Source organism: Procambarus clarkii, chromosome 7, assembly GCF_040958095.1.
Source record: "Procambarus clarkii isolate CNS0578487 chromosome 7, FALCON_Pclarkii_2.0, whole genome shotgun sequence".
In the NCBI taxonomy this organism is placed as follows: Eukaryota; Metazoa; Arthropoda; class Malacostraca; order Decapoda; family Cambaridae; genus Procambarus; species Procambarus clarkii.
Window position 1 is genome coordinate 33,710,521 of NC_091156.1, and position 19,902 is coordinate 33,730,422.

Consider the following 19,902-nt stretch of genomic DNA (forward strand, 5'->3'; position numbering starts at 1 on the left):
TTTGATTTAATTATTTTGTGTGAATTGCATTGGAATTGAGCTCTGTTGTTTACCACACTGTTCATTGAGTATATATATTTTTTTATTTGTTCATATTTTCATTTCACTTTTGTACTGTTTTTCTCATATTTCAGTGATGGGAACATCAAATTACTTGATGTTCTCAATTTTCTGATCGGAACATCGGACCACTTGGGAAAGCATGGGATGAGGGAGTGGGGAATTGTGGGGATGATAAGAGGACGGAAGTCAGAGATGGTGGGAAGGACGAGGGGACTAAAGAGGGGGTACTGGTGGGGAAGGACGAGGAGACGGGGGAGTTTGAGATGGTGGGGACGAGGAGATGGGGGAATGGAGAATGGTGGGTAGGACAAAGGGACAGGAGGAGTGAGGCATGGTGGGAAGGAAAAGGGGATGGTGGAGTGGGGAATGGTGGGGAGGACGCGAGGACGGTTAATGGGGGAATGGTAGGGAGGCCGAGGAGACGGTTAAAGGGGGCAATGGTGGGGAGGTCCAACCTTCTCACTGTTCTCTCTGGGCGACAGGGAAAGTTGCTGTGGTTCAGCAACGTGTGGCCGGATACTGCTAGTATATATATATATATATATATATATATATATATATATATATATATATATATATATATATATATATATATGTATATATATATATATATATTGTGACGGTGTTCCCCCACCCTTATATTTCTCCCACGCCTGCAGTAAGAGTCATGTCTACTTTTCCCAAGCGTTCTCTACGTAGCAGGCATCAATTTGATATATGGGAGAGAGTGGAGTGTTCTCGGAGAGCCGAGAAATTTGTGAAACAGTAATATTTTGGCCTGTGGTATAGGCCCTTTAGGAAGCCAAGATGGCGCTGGCTCTCCTGATTCCCCGCCAAAACGGTGTGACGTCAGTGACACAGGATTGGTCACCGACAGCAATGTGGCACCGGGAGCCAATGAGAACTTCCCGTGGCGAAAGTGACGTCACGAAAGGAAGGGGGTCCGGGCAGCGCGCTGCGTTGGCGCCAGCAGTCAGACACGACACGTCAAGGAGGTTGGACGTGCGACGATTGGTCCTGTCAGTTTGACAGTTGTTTCCCACTCCCGTGGATTTACGCGTCACCTGAAGTCTGCCAGTACTCTGTGAGGTCTTCCCTAGTTCATGTGTTGAACCAGAGAGGGAATCGACGGTTATTGAGCAACAAGTGCTCCAGTCAGGTACTGTGCAAGAAGAAGTGAAGACTGTGCAGTGACGTAGGCGACGTCTGAAGCAGTTCACCCAGTCGTGACGGCGTAGTGGCTGACAGAGCCACTGGGTAGCAGAGGAAGAAGAGGACTAATTGGGGAATCCGGACGACTGCAGCTGAGACGTAGTTGGCAGCCGCAGCTGGGAGAAGTCGACGGCCAGGAGACCGACTCCGACCCTTCAAGAAGTCGAGAAGGAGCACGGACCTGCAGGGAAGAAGGCACGGAGACGACGCGCTAAACGGTGGGACAACGAGTGGTTCCGGTAGGACACGACAACGTGTGTGTGTGGGGGCGTTCCCGACACGAGGACCAGGAGCTACAACTCAACTCTCATCGGAGGATAGGTTGAAGTAGGTGTTTCTAGTTTCCCTCCCCATTCCCCTTTAGTTAGCTATATTATTCGGCTATATTATCTAGCCTGAGGATTTTATATGTCGTGAGCAAGTCTCACCCGTTTCACAGTAAGGCACCAGTGTGCAGTGTAGTACTATCAAGAGTACTTGTAATATTCATGTTTATTATTGGTGTGTACAGGCACCCGGAACAAGTGATAAATTTACTGTGTTTTGTATATCTTTCTAGAGACTTTGATGAGAACATATAGTGATAAATTATATATAATATTATGCCAGTATTTGGAAGTTAGGCTATGTGCCCAGAAACTATTTATTTACCATTTATTGATGTCTGATTTATATACATTATATATGTCTGTGTTCATGCAGTGATTAATCATTTGTGAGTACAGTGAATTATTGTGTTATCGCCCACGAGAGAAAGTACTGAAAACTCCAGTGTTAAATACTTCATAATATATCATTGAATGAAGGGCAGGTAAAACCATTACAGTGAGTCATTGTCGCATTGATTGTAGAAACAAATGTTTGAGCCCGAGTATAGTGTAACTAAGTAATACGTGCTATTGTTGCCAATCTCGAGTGTGCGAGTTTCTAGTAATATTGGAGAACTTAAAGAAACAGCGCGCGTGAATCTAGAAAACAAGCAATAAACTTTCGCGCGGAGCCAGGCAATCAGCTGTTCTTGACATTGACGAGAGGGGGAGGTGTTGCCACTTAGCGAGTGCATAATATTCGTGGGAACTACCGGCTATTGCCAGGATCAGCTGATTTATTTATTGATTGACCTTGTGACATCTTTCATGAATTTTAAGTAAAATACAAAACTACTTTTGTGTTTATATCATCCCCTCCAGTGATCTTGTGGCTATATTATACTGGAAAGCAAAGAGTGATAAAAGTAAGTACCTGCCTGATTCCTGATCTTTTGAGTGTGACCTTGCCAAGGCTACCACTAATTCAACCAGTCCACTGAGGTGTTACTGGACACTGAAAACACCAGTTGGCGACCTTGTGGTTAATAGTAAAGCCCTCTTGTTGGGGCGGGCCACACAACAGTTAAGTAAACAAGAAGTGTGTCCCACTCCTCAATCTGAAGGCCGGTTGGGATTGACTGGGATGCTCTCCTGGCGTGCAGTGGCGCCGAGAGGATTAGAGTGAAGACCCGCAGGGCTACGGTGAGTGACCTTGAGATAACTGGTGGTCACCCCAGAGTAAGAATAGAGTACAAACCCCAACATTGGCGACCTCGCCAGGATCTCGATCGAAGTAAAGATAGCAGTGGTGGTACTTGGCAGTGGTGTTAGAGATCAGGTGCAGGTTATCACTCATAGCACAAGATGGAGGATGATAAAGTAGCAAGGTTTATTGACTCTAGAGATGAACAGGTGCTAGAAGAGTGCACCAAGGCACAGTTACAGGCTATAGCGGATCATTTTGGAATAAAGCTAAGATCTGCCAGAGTAGGAGAAAGAAGATTAGAGATAATGGCTCAGCTCAGGGCACGAGACGAAGTTTTGGGGGAAGAACGGCCCCAAACACCTGCCAGCGTGGGAGAACACCTGAGCATTGGTGGAAGCAGCAGGGGATCCAGCGGCAGCAGGCACAGCGTTAAGCTGGAAATAATGAAGTTGCAGCTAGAAGCACAGCAGCGCAAAGAAGAGCGAGAAGCAGAAGCACAGCAGCGCAGAGAAGAGCGAGAAGCACAGCAGCGCAAAGAAGAGCGAGAAGCACAGCAGCGCAAAGAAGAGCGAGAAGCAGAAGCACAGCAGCGCAAAGAAGAGCGAGAAGCAGAAGCACAGCAGCGCAGAGAAGAGCGAGAAGCACAGCTGAAACGTGAGGAGCGAGAAGCTAGAATGAGACAACTGGAAATAGAAGCCAACAAGGAGGTGGAGCTGAAGCGAGCTGAACTAGGACTAGGTGCACCTGCTCCGCCGCAACAGGAAGACCGACGAATGAGGGAACGAGATCTGCCGGTCTTTGTGCCTGATGAAGCCGAAAGTTTCTTCGATCCCTTTGAAAGGGTTGCTGGTCTGAAGAGGTGGCCAAGGGCGGAGTGGGCGGAGCTGGTTCAAGGGAGGCTCACGGGTGAAGCTCGTGAAGCCTACACTATGCTCGACTTCCAAGAATGCACCAACTACGATGCGGTAAAAAGAGCTGTGCTCCATTCCTTCAAGCTCACGCCGGAGCGTTACAGAAAGGGGTTTAGGGAATGTACCCGTTCACCAGGAAAGTCTCATGCGGAGACGGCGAGGCACATGGAAAGAAAGTTCCTTAAGTGGCTGGACTCTGAAGGAGCGAGGTCGGTCGAAGAGGTCAAGGAACTAATGGTCATGGAAAAGTTTATGTCCGTGCTCTCTCCTGAGATCAGGGTGAGGGTAAAGGAGGCGGACATAAAGAACCTGAGGGCCGCAGCCGACATGTTAGAGGAAGCACTACGCCCAAGCCGAGAGGGACAGCACCGATCACCCGAGTACTCCGGAAGCAGTAGGAATTATAGGAGGACGGATGGATGGAGGACAGAAGCGAGTTCTCCTAAGTCCCACCGCTCGAGATGGGACGACAGAGGAACAAAAGGTGCTGTAGAGCCGATAGAGAAGAACCAAGCTGAAAGCTCGGGAGCTGTTGCTGCAACGAAGGAAACGACAAGTGGGGCGAGAAAGACACAGGGAGCGACGGCCTCTGAAGGCAGTGCTAAGGCGAGCGGTGGCGGATGGTCTCCGCCGAGGGTCCGCTGCTACAACTGCGGAATAATCGGACACGTCGCGCGGGAATGCAGACGCCCTAAGCAGCGGGGACACGTTGCTTTAGTGATGTTCGAAGACCAGAGGGCCGAGGGAGTGCGGGATGAACCCGTGCTGAATGGGGAGAAGAAAGTTCACCCATTCGTGTGTCAAGGAACCATAAGGATGGGGGACGCAGACCCCATCCCAGTGAAGATGCTAAGAGACACTGGGGCTGATTTTACCCTGGTGAGTGAGACCCTGTTCCCCGAGGGTTACGAAAGTACCAGTGTGGGGGTGGCAAGTGTGACCACTGTGGGAGGCCCAGTGAGGGTGCCCCTACACCAGGTAACTTTGGATTCCGATTATGGCTGCCAGACACTAGTGGTGGGAGTCTGTACATCAATGCCCAAGATGGAGGCACAGGTCATCTTGGGGAATGACGCATGTGGAGGATATGTCCTTCCGAATCTTGTGAAAGGCGAAGAGTGCCTAGAACAATACAAGGAGACGGGCGGAGAGTTGAACGCCTGTGGGGACAAGAAGGGAATCGCACCGGTGGCGTTCCCAGTTGATGCTGTGAAGCCGAGACAGTGCGAAGAACCAGGAGGTTGTGGATCTGATGAGGCTGAGGAGACGCCCGACAGCCTGGGAATAGATCACCTCTTCGTAGGACCCGGAGAACGAGCGGAGGGCGAAGGTGGCCCGAATGGTGAGTTGCAGGTGACCCTCACCAGTTCTCTAGGGGTAGACCGCCCTCGTCTCGGAGAGTTGCAGCAGGAGGAGTTCCCCGAATTGATTAGTGAGGCCAAAGGAGGACGTGTGGGTCCTGAGAAGGCTTACTTTCCATTTATCTATGTTATATATGCCATGCTATCCATGCTGAGGGAACGATGGACACCAGGAGCGACCGTGGGAACGGTGAACGAATATGTCCAGAAGTTCAAAGAACGTCTCACCCTAGCGAAGGAACTGGCTGGGAAACACCTGAAGGAGGCGCAGCGTAAGATGTCGGAGTGGTACGACAGGAGAGCTGCGCAGAGGGATTTTCAGGTCGGATCCCAAGTGATGGTTTTGCTGCCAGGTAAAGGTAGGGTGACCGAGTCGCGGTTCGAGGGACCATACCAAGTGCTGCGACGGTTGGGTCCAGTGTCATACGAGATTGGGAAGCCGGACAGACCCCGAAAGAAACAGGTGTGTCACGTAGACCGCCTGAGACCTTTCTTCACTGTGGAAGGAAGAGCCGCCAGGCAGGACGGAACGGTATCCCGAGAACCCCAGCGGAAGACGGTTCTGTGTGTACAGGGGGACCAAGAACTCCCGGAGGAGGAAGGAAAGTGGTCCGGGGCGGACGGCACCCGTCTAACCAACACTGAGAGTCTGACAAAGATCAAGGTCAAGCACATCAAGGGGAAGGACAACGTAGTAGCGGATGCCCTATCCCGCATGCACTAACCAGACATGACTCTTATTTTAAGGGGAGGGGTATGTGACGGTGTTCCCCCCCTTATCTTTCTCCCACACCTGCAGTAAGAGTCATGTCTACTTTTCCCAAGCGTTCTCTACGTAGCAGGCATCAATTTGATATATGGGAGAGAGTGGAGTGTTCTCGGAGAGCCGAGAAATTTGTGAAACAGTAATATTTTGGCCTGTGGTATAGGCCCTTTAGGAAGCCAAGATGGCGCTGGCTCTCCTGATTCCCCGCCAAAACGGTGTGACGTCAGTGACACAGGATTGGTCACCGACAGCAATGTGGCACCGGGAGCCAATGAGAACTTCCCGTGGCGAAAGTGACGTCACGAAAGGAATGGGGTCCGGGCAGCGCGCCGCGTTGGCGCCAGCAGTCAGACACGACACGTCAAGGAGGTTGGACGTGCGACGATTGGTCCTGTCAGTTTGACAGTTGTTTCCCGCTCCCATGGATTTACGCGTCACCTGAAGTCTGCCAGTACTCTGTGAGGTCTTCCCTAGTTCATGTGTTGAACCAGAGAGGGAATCGACGGTTATTGAGCAACAAGTGCTCCAGTCAGGTACTGTGCAAGAAGAAGTGAAGACTGTGCAGTGACGTAGGCGACGTCTGAAGCAGTTCACCCAGTCGTGATGGCGTAGTGGCTGACAGAGCCACTGGGTAGCAGAGGAAGAAGAGGACTAATTGGGGAATCTGGACGACTGCAGCCGAGACGTAGGCGGCAGCCGCAGCTGGGAGAAGTCGACGGCCAGGAGACCGACTCCGACCCTTCAAGAAGTCGAGAAGGAGCACGGACCTGCAGGGAAGAAGGCACGGAGACGACGCCCTAAACGGTGGGACGACGAGTGGTTCCGGTAGGACACGACAACGTGTGTGTGGGGGCGTTCCCGACACGAGGACCAGGAGCTACAACTCAACTCTCATCGGAGGATAGGTTGAAGTAGGTGTTTCTAGTTTCCCTCCCCATTCCCCTTTAGTTAGCTATATTATTCGGCTATATTATCTAGCCAGAGGATTTTATATGTCGTGAGCAAGTCTCACCCGTGTCACAGTAAGGCACCAGTGTGCAGTGTAGTACTATCAAGAGTACTTGTAATATTCATGTTTATTATTGGTGTGTACAGGCACCCGGAACAAGTGATAAATTTACTGTGTTTTGTATATCTTTCTAGAGACTTTGATGAGAACATATAGTGATAAATTATATATAATATTATGCCAGTATTTGGAAGTTAGGCTATGTGACCAGAAACTATTTATTTACCATTTATTGATGTCTGATTTATATACATTATATATGTCTGTGTTCATGCAGTGATTAATCATTTGTGAGTACAGTGAATTATTGTGTTATCGCCCACGAGAGAAAGTACTGAAACTCCAGTGTTAAATACTTCATAATATATCATTGAATGAAGGGCAGGTAAAACCATTACAGTGAGTCATTGTCGCATTGATTGTAGAAACAAATGTTTGAGCCCGAGTATAGTGTAACTAAGTAATACGTGCTATTGTTGCCAATCTCGAGTGTGCGAGTTTCTAGTAATATTGGAGAACTTAAAGAAACAGCGCGCGTGAATCTAGAAAACAAGCAATAAACTTTCGCGCGGAGCCAGGCAATCAGCTGTTCTTGACATTGACGAGAGGGGGAGGTGTTGCCACTTAGCGAGTGCATAATATTCGTGGGAACTACTGGCTATTGCCAGGATCAGCTGATTTATTTATTGATTGACCTTGTGACATCTTTCATGAATTTTAAGTAAAATACAAAACTACTTTTGTGTTTATATCATCCCCTCCAGTGATCTTGTGGCTATATTATACTGGAAAGCAAAGAGTGATAAAAGTAAGTACCTGCCTGATTCCTGATCTTTTGAGTGTGACCTTGCCAAGGCTACCACTAATTCAACCAGTCCACTGAGGTGTTACTGGACACAGTCGCCTTGAAGTTTATTGAAATGCACACTACCTCAACGCAAAGAAAGGTAGTGTGCATTTCAATAAACTTCAAGGCGACTATGGCTTAGGATATGCCTACGGCAATGTTAAGACGCATAAACCAGGTAACCCACTACGCCCTATAATCAGCCAAATACCAACCCCAACTTATCACCTGGCAAAGAAACTCAATGAACTCCTAACTCCATACACTCCAAGTAAGTTTAGTCTACAATCATCAGCAGATTTCCTAGAATTGATCAAATCTACCCAGCCCGATGGAATCATCGCTTCCCTGGACGTTGAATCCCTTTTTACCAACGTCCCAGTCGACACAACCATAGGAATGATACTGGACAGAGTATACAGAGACGAGAGCACCCCCAAATTAGACATACCTGAGCCACACTTGAAAAGTCTTCTCGAAGCATGTACAAAGGAAGCCCCTTTCATCAGTCCACAAGGAGACATGTATTTACAAATAGACGGAGTAGCAATGGGCTCCCCCTTAGGAGTTTTATTTGCTAATTTTTATATGGGAACCATCGAAGATAGGGTCTTCAGTAGCAGACAAAAACCAACTGTATACTGCCGTTATGTAGATGACATATTCGTAATAGTAAAAGACTCAGATGAACTAATTGACCTAAAAAGACACCTAGAGAGAGAGTCAGTACTCCGATTTACACATGAAAATAGTGAAAATAACAGTCTGCCATTCTTGGATGTACTAATAACAAAAACAGGAACCTCTTTAAGCACCTATCTTTAACCTATCTTTATAGGTTAGGTTAGGTAGCCGAAAAAGTTAGGTTAGGTTAGGTTAGGTAGTCAAAAAACCATTAATTCACGAAAACTTGGCTTATTAGGCAAATCGGGCCTTGCATAGTAGGGTGAGAAGTGCGTTCTGGCTACTAGGTACGACATATATATATATATATGAATAAAAACCTCACACCCCAGAAGTGACGCATATAGTCCTGGGGACTATTCAGGCTTGTACGCATATATATATATTTCATTCGCATATAGTCCTGATGACCATTCAGGCTTGTTCGCATATATATATATATATATATATATATATATATATATATATATATATATATATATATATATATATATATATATATATATATATATATGTCGTCCCTAGTAGCCAGAACTCACTTTTCAGCCTACTAAGCAAGGCCCGATTTGCCTAACAAGCCGAGTTTTCCGGAATTAATATATTTTCTCTATTTTTTTCTTATGAAATGATAAAGCTACCCATTTCATTACGTAAGAGGTCACTTTTTTTTTATTGGAGTTAAAATTAACGTAGATATATGACCGAACCTAACCAACCCTACCTAACCTAACCTAACCTATCTTTATAGGTTAGGTTAGGTTAGGTAGCCGAAAAAGTTAGGTTAGGTTAGGTAGGTTAGGTAGTCGAAACACAATTATTTCATTAAAACTTGGCTTATTAGGCAAAACGGGCCTTGAATAGTAGGCTGAGAAGTGCGTTCTGGCTACTAGGTACGACATATATATATATATATATATATATATATATATATATATATATATATATATATATATGTCGTACCTAATAGCCAGAACGCACTTCTCGGCCTACTATGCAAGGCCCGATTTGCCTAATAAGCCAAGTTTTCCTGAATTAATATATTTTCTCTAACTTTTTTCTTATGAAATGATAAAGCTACCCATTACATTACGAATGAGGTCAATTTTTTTTTATTGGAGTTAAAATTAACGTAGATATATGACCGAACCTAACCAACCCTACCTAACCTAACCTATCTTTATAGGTTAGGTTTGGTTAGGTAGCCGAAAAAGTTAAGTTAGGTTAGGTTAGGTAGGTTAGGTTGACGAAAAACAATTAATTCATGAAAACTTGGCTTATTAGGCAAATCTGGCCTTGCATAGTAGGCATAGAAGTGAGTTCTGGCTACTAGGTACGACATATATATATATATATATATATATATATATATATATATATATATATATATATATATATATATATATATATATATATATATATATATATATATATATATATATATATATATATATATATATATATATATATATATATATATATATATATATATAAAAGTTTTTGAGGGTACCACCTCTGGTGCCAATGTGGGGACCCATAGCCTCGGAGAAGAAAATAAAAAGTATTCAGAGGAGACCTTGTGGTTTCTCACTGAACACTAATATTATCTTCTCCTACCACCCCCATTCTTTTGTATGTACACATATATATTTACTTTATTTGAACTTTATTACAAAAAAGGAGTTACATATGGGTTACAAAGATGGTTATTATAGGTTGTCGAGTTCCTCCAGCTCCTCAGATGGCGGGCAGGAACCCTGGATGCAGTGCGCATTTCCCCTCTGTATCGCCACACTGAGGCGCTGGAAAAGAAAGCTTGCAGCTCTCGGGTCCCTTGTTGTTTCAATGAGCCTAGAACCCAGTTCCTTCAAAAAACTGGTAGCACTTTTACCCCAGGCGCCGAGTGTCTCAGAAGCAATGGGGACAAAATTGTAGTGGTGATCCAGTTCTCTATACTTACGGGATTTGGCTGCTTCCCTGTGGGTGGCAGCGCCACCTGGTTGTGCAACACTGAGGTCAATGTAGGTGTTAGCCAGGGTTGATACGCATGTGTAGTCCCATACCAACTGCTTGCCATTCTTCCAGGGGTTCACTGTGATACCATCTGGGCGACCAATAAGAGCATCAGAGTTACGGGGCGTTAGGTAACGGGGCTCTCTTTCAGCTGGGCATCCAGCTGTGGTGAGGCTCCTCTTGATGATGTCGTTAATTTCACTGTGCCTCGAGTGCCAACCCCCTGTGCTTTGGCAGAGTAGGCCATGGTGGCCGTACCTGTCAGCCACCACCTCGCCGCAAATACACCTATATTTGGTGTGGATTGGGGCAGCAAGGCGGAGGGCCACAGCAATTCGGAGGGCGTGTGGTGTGAGACGCGTGCCAGTTGCCGACATTGGGGTTGCTAACAGGAAATCCCCTGCATGTGGTGCTGCTACTGCTGTGAGGCGAGCAATGTCATGTTGTGCTGTTGCAGCACCCAGGCACTCTGCAGCAACTTGGTCTACAATGGGACCATCCCAGCTAGATTGCTTGTGAGCTTTTGGGGATGGTGGTTGAGGTGATTGGCCTGCACGAGAGGCCCACTCTGTGGCACAGCGTGTAAAATTGGGATCATGTACACCTGCCAGCTGATGTAAGTGGGCAGGTAGAATTTCCTTCACAAGGTCGTCGGATGCTGATAAGGAGGACAGGAAGGCTGGAACAGCGATTTGCGTTGCTGTTCGAACTCCGAGGCCCCCAAGTCTTACGGGAAGAGAGGCTTGTTTCCACTGTAGGTCATCGAGAGAGAGGTTAAGGGCTTTTTCTAGCATTGATTTCAGTAACCGGTCATACTCTCTTAGTTTTTGGCTACTGTAAGATGGTGAACACCTCAGAAAGTAGGTTAACCTGGGGAGGGACAGACATCTGGTGATGAGGTAGAGTGCATCATGAGCATCAATATCCTCAATCCTCCCATCCATCCTCTTAAGGTCGGCGATTTTCTTATCAAGGACCTCATCGATGGCTTTCAACCCCAGGGGAGCTCCTAGGAGTGTGCTGTCTTCAGGTTTAGTTTTATGGATATTTGGCAGAAGACCCTCTATTCTCTCTACGATGCCCTGGTTGGAACATATTATTTCACATTTAGAAGGGTTCAGGGTGAGGCCTAAAACTGCACCTTGCTCCTGGATTTTTCTGATGTCCTCCAGGAGGGAGTCTTGGGAACCAGCTAGGGTACCATCATCCAAGAACCAGATGTTAAGCTCGCTGGACAGGACCTCTGTGACTTGTTTGATGACTAAGCAGAAAAGGAGAGGAGCAAGGGGGTCACCCTGTTGGACGCCTTCTCGCGAGTCAATTTCATGTTCACCAAAAAGTAGCTTAAGATCCATACTGTAGCATGATTGTACAAAAGGGTAGAGGGAAGGGAAATGACTATGAACCGCACGGAGTACAGCATCCCTCCGCACCAAATTGAAGGCATTTTTGAAATCTAGCTTGATAAGGGCCTTTTCGTCTGTGATGTGATATATATATATATATATATATATATATATATATACATATATATATATATATATATACATATATATATATATATATATATATATATATATATATATATATATATATATATATATATATATATATATATATATATATATATATATATATATATATATATATTCTGTATTTATTATTTTCTGGTTTAGGGCTTCTATCCCTCTAACTATTTTCTTAGCATCAGGGCTTAATTGAAATAGGAGTTCTCCAAAACTCATTTTCGTACTTTTAAGGTGAAGAAAAGAAGTGATTTACTATAGAGTGTATTACACTTATTTGTATAATTTGCACGACGTTTCGAACCTCCATGGTTCATTCTCAAGTGAACAGATCTTACAATACTAGTTGATTTTATACCCGCATTAGGTCAGGTGATAATACAATGAAGGTGAAAACACGGGGGGATACATAAGGGATAAACATAGGGGCTGCAGAAGGCTTATTGGCCCATACGAGGCATCTCCTATCTAAACACAAAGATTAATCCAGTGTAATTGGCCTGTTATGTTGGACATTGTCTTCTGTGTTGGCATCGATATGTTCTTGTCTTGTCCTTACTCTCATGGTGGGTAGAGTAAATAGTTCCGTGATTTGGGTGTTCATGGTAGGTCGCTCTATTCTTATGTGAATTGCCTCAAGAATTTGTAATCTTCTTGAATCTTGGGTTTTGTCTATTATGCAAGTATTCTTGTTCAACATTTCTCTTGTTAGAGTAATGTCATGGGCTTGTCTCATGTGATTCCTAGGGGCACCAGATTGAAGATGGCATGTCAAACGCCTCGTCAGCTTGGTCGACGTCATACCTATGTACTTACATTGAAGGTTACATCCTTCGTGGGGGCAAGTGTACATGTATACAACGCTTGACTGCTGTAGAGGGTTCTCCGTCGGCTTCGGGCTGTTTTTGATAAGGAGTTCAGAAGTCTTCTTGGTTTTGTAGAATATTATCAGGTTTATGTTTTGGTTAGGAGTAGTGCTTTTTACTCCTTTACGGATTATTTCTTTCATTATTCTTTCCTCTTTTATATGTTCACTGTGCATGGTTGATTTGTAATATAATTTTATTGGGGGTGTTGTGGTTTCTGTTCTAGGTTCTGAATTATACCAACGGTCCAAGTGTCTTCTTATAGCAGCGTTTATTTCCGCGTTGCTATATCCGTTGTTCACCAATACCTGAGTTACTCTTTCAAAGTCTCTACTCACGTTGCTCCATTCAGAGCAGTGGGTAAGCGCTCGACGAATATAAGCATTGAGAACACTGGCTTTGTATCTTTGGGGGCACTCACTTCTACCGTTCAGGCATAATCCTATGTTGGTGGGCTTGGTATATACGTTGGTGCTTAAAGAGGTTCCTGTTTTTGTTATTAGTACATCCAAGAATGGCAGACTGTTATTTTCACTATTTTCATGTGTAAATCGGAGTACTGACTCTCTCTCTAGGTGTCTTTTTAGGTCAATTAGTTCATCTGAGTCTTTTACTATTACGAATATGTTATCTACATAACGGCAGTATACAGTTGGTTTTTGTCTGCTACTGAAGACCCTCTCTTCGATGGTTCCCATATAAAAATTAGCAAATAAAACTCCTAAGGGGGAGCCCATTGCTACTCCGTCTATTTGTAAATACATGTCTCCTTGTGGACTGATGAAAGGGGCTTCCTTTGTACATGCTTCGAGAAGACTTTTCAAGTGTGGCTCAGGTATGTCTAATTTGGGGGTGCTCTCGTCTCTGTATACTCTGTCCAGTATCATTCCTATGGTTGTGTCGACTGGGACGTTGGTAAAAAGGGATTCAACGTCCAGGGAAGCGATGATTCCATCGGGCTGGGTAGATTTGATCAATTCTAGGAAATCTGCTGATGATTGTAGACTAAACTTACTTGGAGTGTATGGAGTTAGGAGTTCATTGAGTTTATTTGCCAGGTGATAAGTTGGGGTTGGTATTTGGCTGATTATAGGGCGTAGTGGGTTACCTGGTTTATGCGTCTTAACATTGCCGTAGGCATATCCTAAGCCATAGTCGCCTTGAAGTTTATTGAAATGCACACTACCTCAACGCAAAGAAAGGTTTCATCCCTTTCATCAGTCCACAAGGAGACATGTATTTACAAATAGACGGAGTAGCAATGGGCTCCCCCTTAGGAGTTTTATTTGCTAATTTTTATATGGGAACCATCGAAGATAGGGTCTTCAGTAGCAGACAAAAACCAACTGTATACTGCCGTTATGTAGATGACATATTCGTAATAGTAAAAGACTCAGATGAACTAATTGACCTAAAAAGACACCTAGAGAGAGAGTCAGTACTCCGATTTACACATGAAAATAGTGAAAATAACAGTCTGCCATTCTTGGATGTACTAATAACAAAAACAGGAACCTCTTTAAGCACCAACGTATATACCAAGCCCACCAACATAGGATTATGCCTGAACGGTAGAAGTGAGTGCCCCCAAAGATACAAAGCCAGTGTTCTCAATGCTTATATTCGTCGAGCGCTTACCCACTGCTCTGAATGGAGCAACGTGAGTAGAGACTTTGAAAGAGTAACTCAGGTATTGGTGAACAACGGATATAGCAACGCGGAAATAAACGCTGCTATAAGAAGACACTTGGACCGTTGGTATAATTCAGAACCTAGAACAGAAACCACAACACCCCCAATAAAATTATATTACAAATCAACCATGCACAGTGAACATATAAAAGAGGAAAGAATAATGAAAGAAATAATCCGTAAAGGAGTAAAAAGCACTACTCCTAACCAAAACATAAACCTGATAATATTCTACAAAACCAAGAAGACTTCCGAACTCCTTATCAAAAACAGCCCGAAGCCGACGGAGAACCCTCTACAGCAGTCAAGCGTTGTATACATGTACACTTGCCCCCACGAAGGATGTAACCTTCAATGTAAGTACATAGGTATGACGTCGACCAAGCTGACGAGGCGTTTGACATGCCATCTTCAATCTGGTGCCCCTAGGAATCACATGAGACAAGCCCATGACATTACTCTAACAAGAGAAATGTTGAACAAGAATACTTGCATAATAGACAAAACCCAAGATTCAAGAAGATTACAAATTCTTGAGGCAATTCACATAAGAATAGAGCGACCTACCATGAACACCCAAATCACGGAACTATTTACTCTACCCACCATGAGAGTAAGGACAAGACAAGAACATATCGATGCCAACACAGAAGACAATGTCTAACATAACAGGCCAATTACACTGGATTAATCTTTGTGTTTAGATAGGAGATGCCTCGTATGGGCCAATAAGCCTTCTGCAGCCCCTATGTTTATCCCTTATGTATCCCCCCGTGTTTTCACCTTCATTGTATTATCACCTGACCTAATGCGGGTATAAAATCAACTAGTATTGTAAGATCTGTTCACTTGAGAATGAACCATGGAGGTTCGAAACGTCGTGCAAATTATACAAATAAGTGTAATACACTCTATAGTAAATCACTTCTTTTCTTCACCTTAAAAGTACGAAAATGAGTTTTGGAGAACTCCTATTTCAATTAAGCCCTGATGCTAAGAAAATAGTTAGAGGGATAGAAGCCCTAAACCAGAAAATAATAAATACAGAATATGCGGTCATATTCAATGAAACATGTTTGAAAGAAAACCTGCTGCCAGTATACACCAATATATATATATATATATATATATATATATATATATATATATATATATATATATATATATATATATATATATATATATATATATATACTATCTGAGTGCCGGCGGTGGGGTGGTTCAAATAGCCTCGGCTATCACCTCATTATGTCCGGTCGTGATGGTCAAGTGGATTAAGGCGTCTTGTACATACCAGTTGCGTGGCATCTGGGAGTATGGGTTCGAGTCACTTCTGGGGTGTGAGTTTTCAGTTGCATATTGTCCTGGGGACCATTCAGGCTTGTTCGCATTTGTGTTCCTCACATGTGCCCCAAAGAATGAGGTGATTTGGTAATATATATATATATATATATATATATGTATGTATATATATATGTGTGTGTGTGTGTGTGTGAGAAAGCTGCATGAACGCGCAAGCCATATATCACTAAGAACTCTTTGACCCGGACAGGATTCGAACCCATTTTGTCCAGGATCACCCCTAAACGTACACAGTACCGTGACCACCGCACCAATGATCGTCTAAGACGATCTAGACGTCTAGACGGTCTTTGGTGCGGTGGTCACGGTACTGTGTACGTTTAGGGGTGATCCTGGACGACATGGGTTCGAATCCTGGCCAGGTCAAAAGAGTTCTTAGTGATATATATATATATATATATATATATATATATATATATATATATATATATATATATATATATATATATATATATGTATATATATATATATATATGTATATATATACATATATATATACATATATATATATACATATATATATATATATATATATATATATATATATATATATATATATATATATATATATATATATATGTATATATATACATATATATATATACATATATATATACATATATATATATATATATATATATATATACATATATATATATATATATATATATATATATATATATATATATATATATATATATATATATATATATATATATGTATAAGTATATTTTGGTAGCAGTCTTTCTTGTAAACTTTTGTTGTTAAATATGACAGAAAAAGTGAGATTAATCATTCTAACACGAATTTCCTCAATATTTCTTATGTTTCATTTTACTGTCGGTAGTAATTGAAAAATAAATTCTCCAAAATTAATTTTTATTTCTAGTCTGACGCGACGCTTGAACGTGTTTCGTAATAACTTATTACATTTTCAAAAACTTTAGTTTACAAACACAACTGTAACCTGAAAACACTAAACAGAATATATATATATATTGCAGTGAAATCACAATGACATGATATATCAATGAAAACCAGCTTGAGAAAATGGAGTGACTTAAACTCGCAACCTAGTGATTAACAGACGCCTGCCTTAACCGCTCGGCCATGGTGATACAAAAGTTGACCAACCCAGATCTCTTCTGAGTCCTCTGGGAGATTTCGAGGACTCCTGGTCACACTACGATTTTTTGGCTACTGCTCACCGGCTACATGGCTGAATATTTTCGTAAGAAGTTCTCAAAACAATTCATCTTATAGTAATATACACAATTGTTCACTGATGTCGGCCAAATTAATTAAAAGTAGCCGTAATTTTGCCCGTACTCACATATAACAGAGAATGCTTCGAGAGCTTCAAGGGTTTCTCAAAGCATGTCCCTTTTCAAGCAAAAGGGGTAACTATATTATAATGTTTCACACCAACCAACTCCTCTCACCGTCGACCAACCAAACACCAAAAAAAAATATTTTGTATAAGAGAGAGAGACAAAGACAGAGAGAGAGAGACAAAAACAGAGAGAGAAACAGAGAGAGAGGAAGACTAAGACGGAGAAAAACAAAGACATAAACAAGGACAGAGATTGACAGACTGACAGAAACAGAAAAAAGTATAAAGATATCGAGACAGAGATAGACTAAGACAGTGAGAGCCCGACAGAAAAATAAAGAGAATGACACAGGCAGAGAATAGATAGACAGATTGGGTGATATATGGGTAGATTAATAAATATATGATAAATTGAGAGATAGATGATGGATAGATTGAGGGGTACATGAATGGATAGATGAATAGATGGATGTATAGATGGGTAGAGAGCTAGATAGCTAGAAGGATCGATGAATGAATAGATGAATGGATCGAGGGATAGATGGGTGGATACATAGATGGATAAATAGAGTGATATGTGGATGGACAGAAAGGTCGTTGGATAGATAGATGGATGGATTGTTTGATGCTGAAATAGATGGTTAGATACCAGGCGGAAATTACCATGAATAGATGGATGCACAGATGTGTATATAGATGCATAGATAGATAGATAGATAGATATATAGATAGATAGATAGATAGATAGATAGATAAAGCCATGATAATTCAACCTGCGCACTGGATACACATCCTTATGGCCCCGACTGATTTTCTTATTAATATATCACATTAATGTGATTTCTTTGTGCATTTGAAGAGAAGTGTTCGGCTAGAAGTGAACCACAGCCAGACTGTGTGTGGGTGATGTGTGAATCCCTGAGCTGGCTTCATTGGAAGCCTAGGACCCCTTAGAGGATACAGTTGAATCCCAGATTTTATTGTTTCTGAGCATATTGGAGTTATGTGGTATAAGGTATGCGTTTGGGAGTACCCAATGTGCCGGTTCGAGTCCTCCTCCTGGATCCTACTGATTTTCTCATTCATACATCACGTTAATGTATCTCCATGTGCATTATTAATAGTAATTGTAGTTGTCGTAGTCGAGTAGTAGTAGTGAAAGTAGCAATAGAAGTAGTAGTGGTAGAAATAGTAGTATTGTTATCACATTAGACTCAAGTGTTATCATATTAGACTCAAGTGTGTGTGTGACTCAGTAGCCGCCCAGCCAGCCCTGGTGCCTTTCATCGAGTCCTGGACACGTTGAGCACACTGCCAGTCTCATGCATACTTTCCAGTGTTGACTTTTGTCAGCACGGTCGGTGGGTCTTCGGTATTACCAGAGAACATATTCTGGCGCAACATCCTGGCACACAGAAGCATGGTATTCAGGAAGACTGACATCCCTGCACATTACCTCCCACAGTGACACGGGTTCCTCCCCACCCACGAGCTGCTCTGAGCGACGCTACCCTACATTTTCTTAGTTTCAGAAGTACAAAATTAGTCTGAAACTGCCAGTGACATTTTGTTTGCTTGGAGAGCGTAGCGGCAGCGGTGGCAGGAAATGATAATATTTGATAACAAGGAAAAATGTGTCGCAAGTGGCTAGTTTAATGCTAATTACAGAGGATACATAAAGGGCAGAGTAACTATAAAGGTGAGAGCGACGGTCAGGTTGGAAAACTTTCTTTATATTGATCAGTAAATGCACCCACACAATATATTCACATTAGCTACTAAATACATAAATATTAAATATTTAAAGATAAGTTTTATACTGAATTTGTAATCGATTTGTCTAACATAATACATTTGGGAAGTATATTCTTTCATTGGAAGAGTAATATAAAATTTGTACTAAAAGTAAATATTTTATAATAAGAATTAAAATAATTTGCATATAAAAAAATTAAATAAATATTGTACAACCAAAAAATAATTGCAAACTTTTTATAATGTTCACATAATTATTGGTGCAAAGAACAGATTCATTTGTGATCAAGTATTAAAGTTTAATTCTATGATGAATTAAATATTTATTTGTTAACATTGATTTCCTTTAGGAAGATTGGGAGATTTTCAGTGTCCAGTGTGGGTATTCTCGTGTACCTCACCCAATACCCACCTCACCCAAAACCAATAAAAAGCAAGAGTTATGCTTAATGTTTCACACAGGCAAGGAGTTGCCACATCACAAGGAGCAGTGTGGTCACAATGCGACCCAAACGTCTTAAGGTCAGAGCTACTCCACTTGACGGTCATGCTATCGGGAGAAGCAATACTTTAAAGGTCTTGAAGGACGTTATTGGCCTCGAATCCGCTGACATTAATCAGGAAGGTGAAGATATCGTGCTCTTCTTTTCATGTGAAGAGGAGCTAGAAAAACTCCTCACTAACGATGCCATTCTTCGCAAAGAGCACCACCTACATCCTCACTTCCCACGTCAGTTCCTGGCCGGAAGAACCGTTTTTACCAGCAAGACCAGCCGGTGGATCGCTGAGTGACCTCAACATCATATCATAAACAATATTGAGGACGAAAATCCAAACCTGTCGGTATTCAACCTAGAGTTCTGCAACACCGACAAAACATCAATGAAGATTACGTTCACCACCATAGCTGCGGCCACCCAGGCTGCCACACAAGGATTCTACTGCTTCGGCCTAAAAATACCACCCCACCAAATAAAAAAGGAACGATAA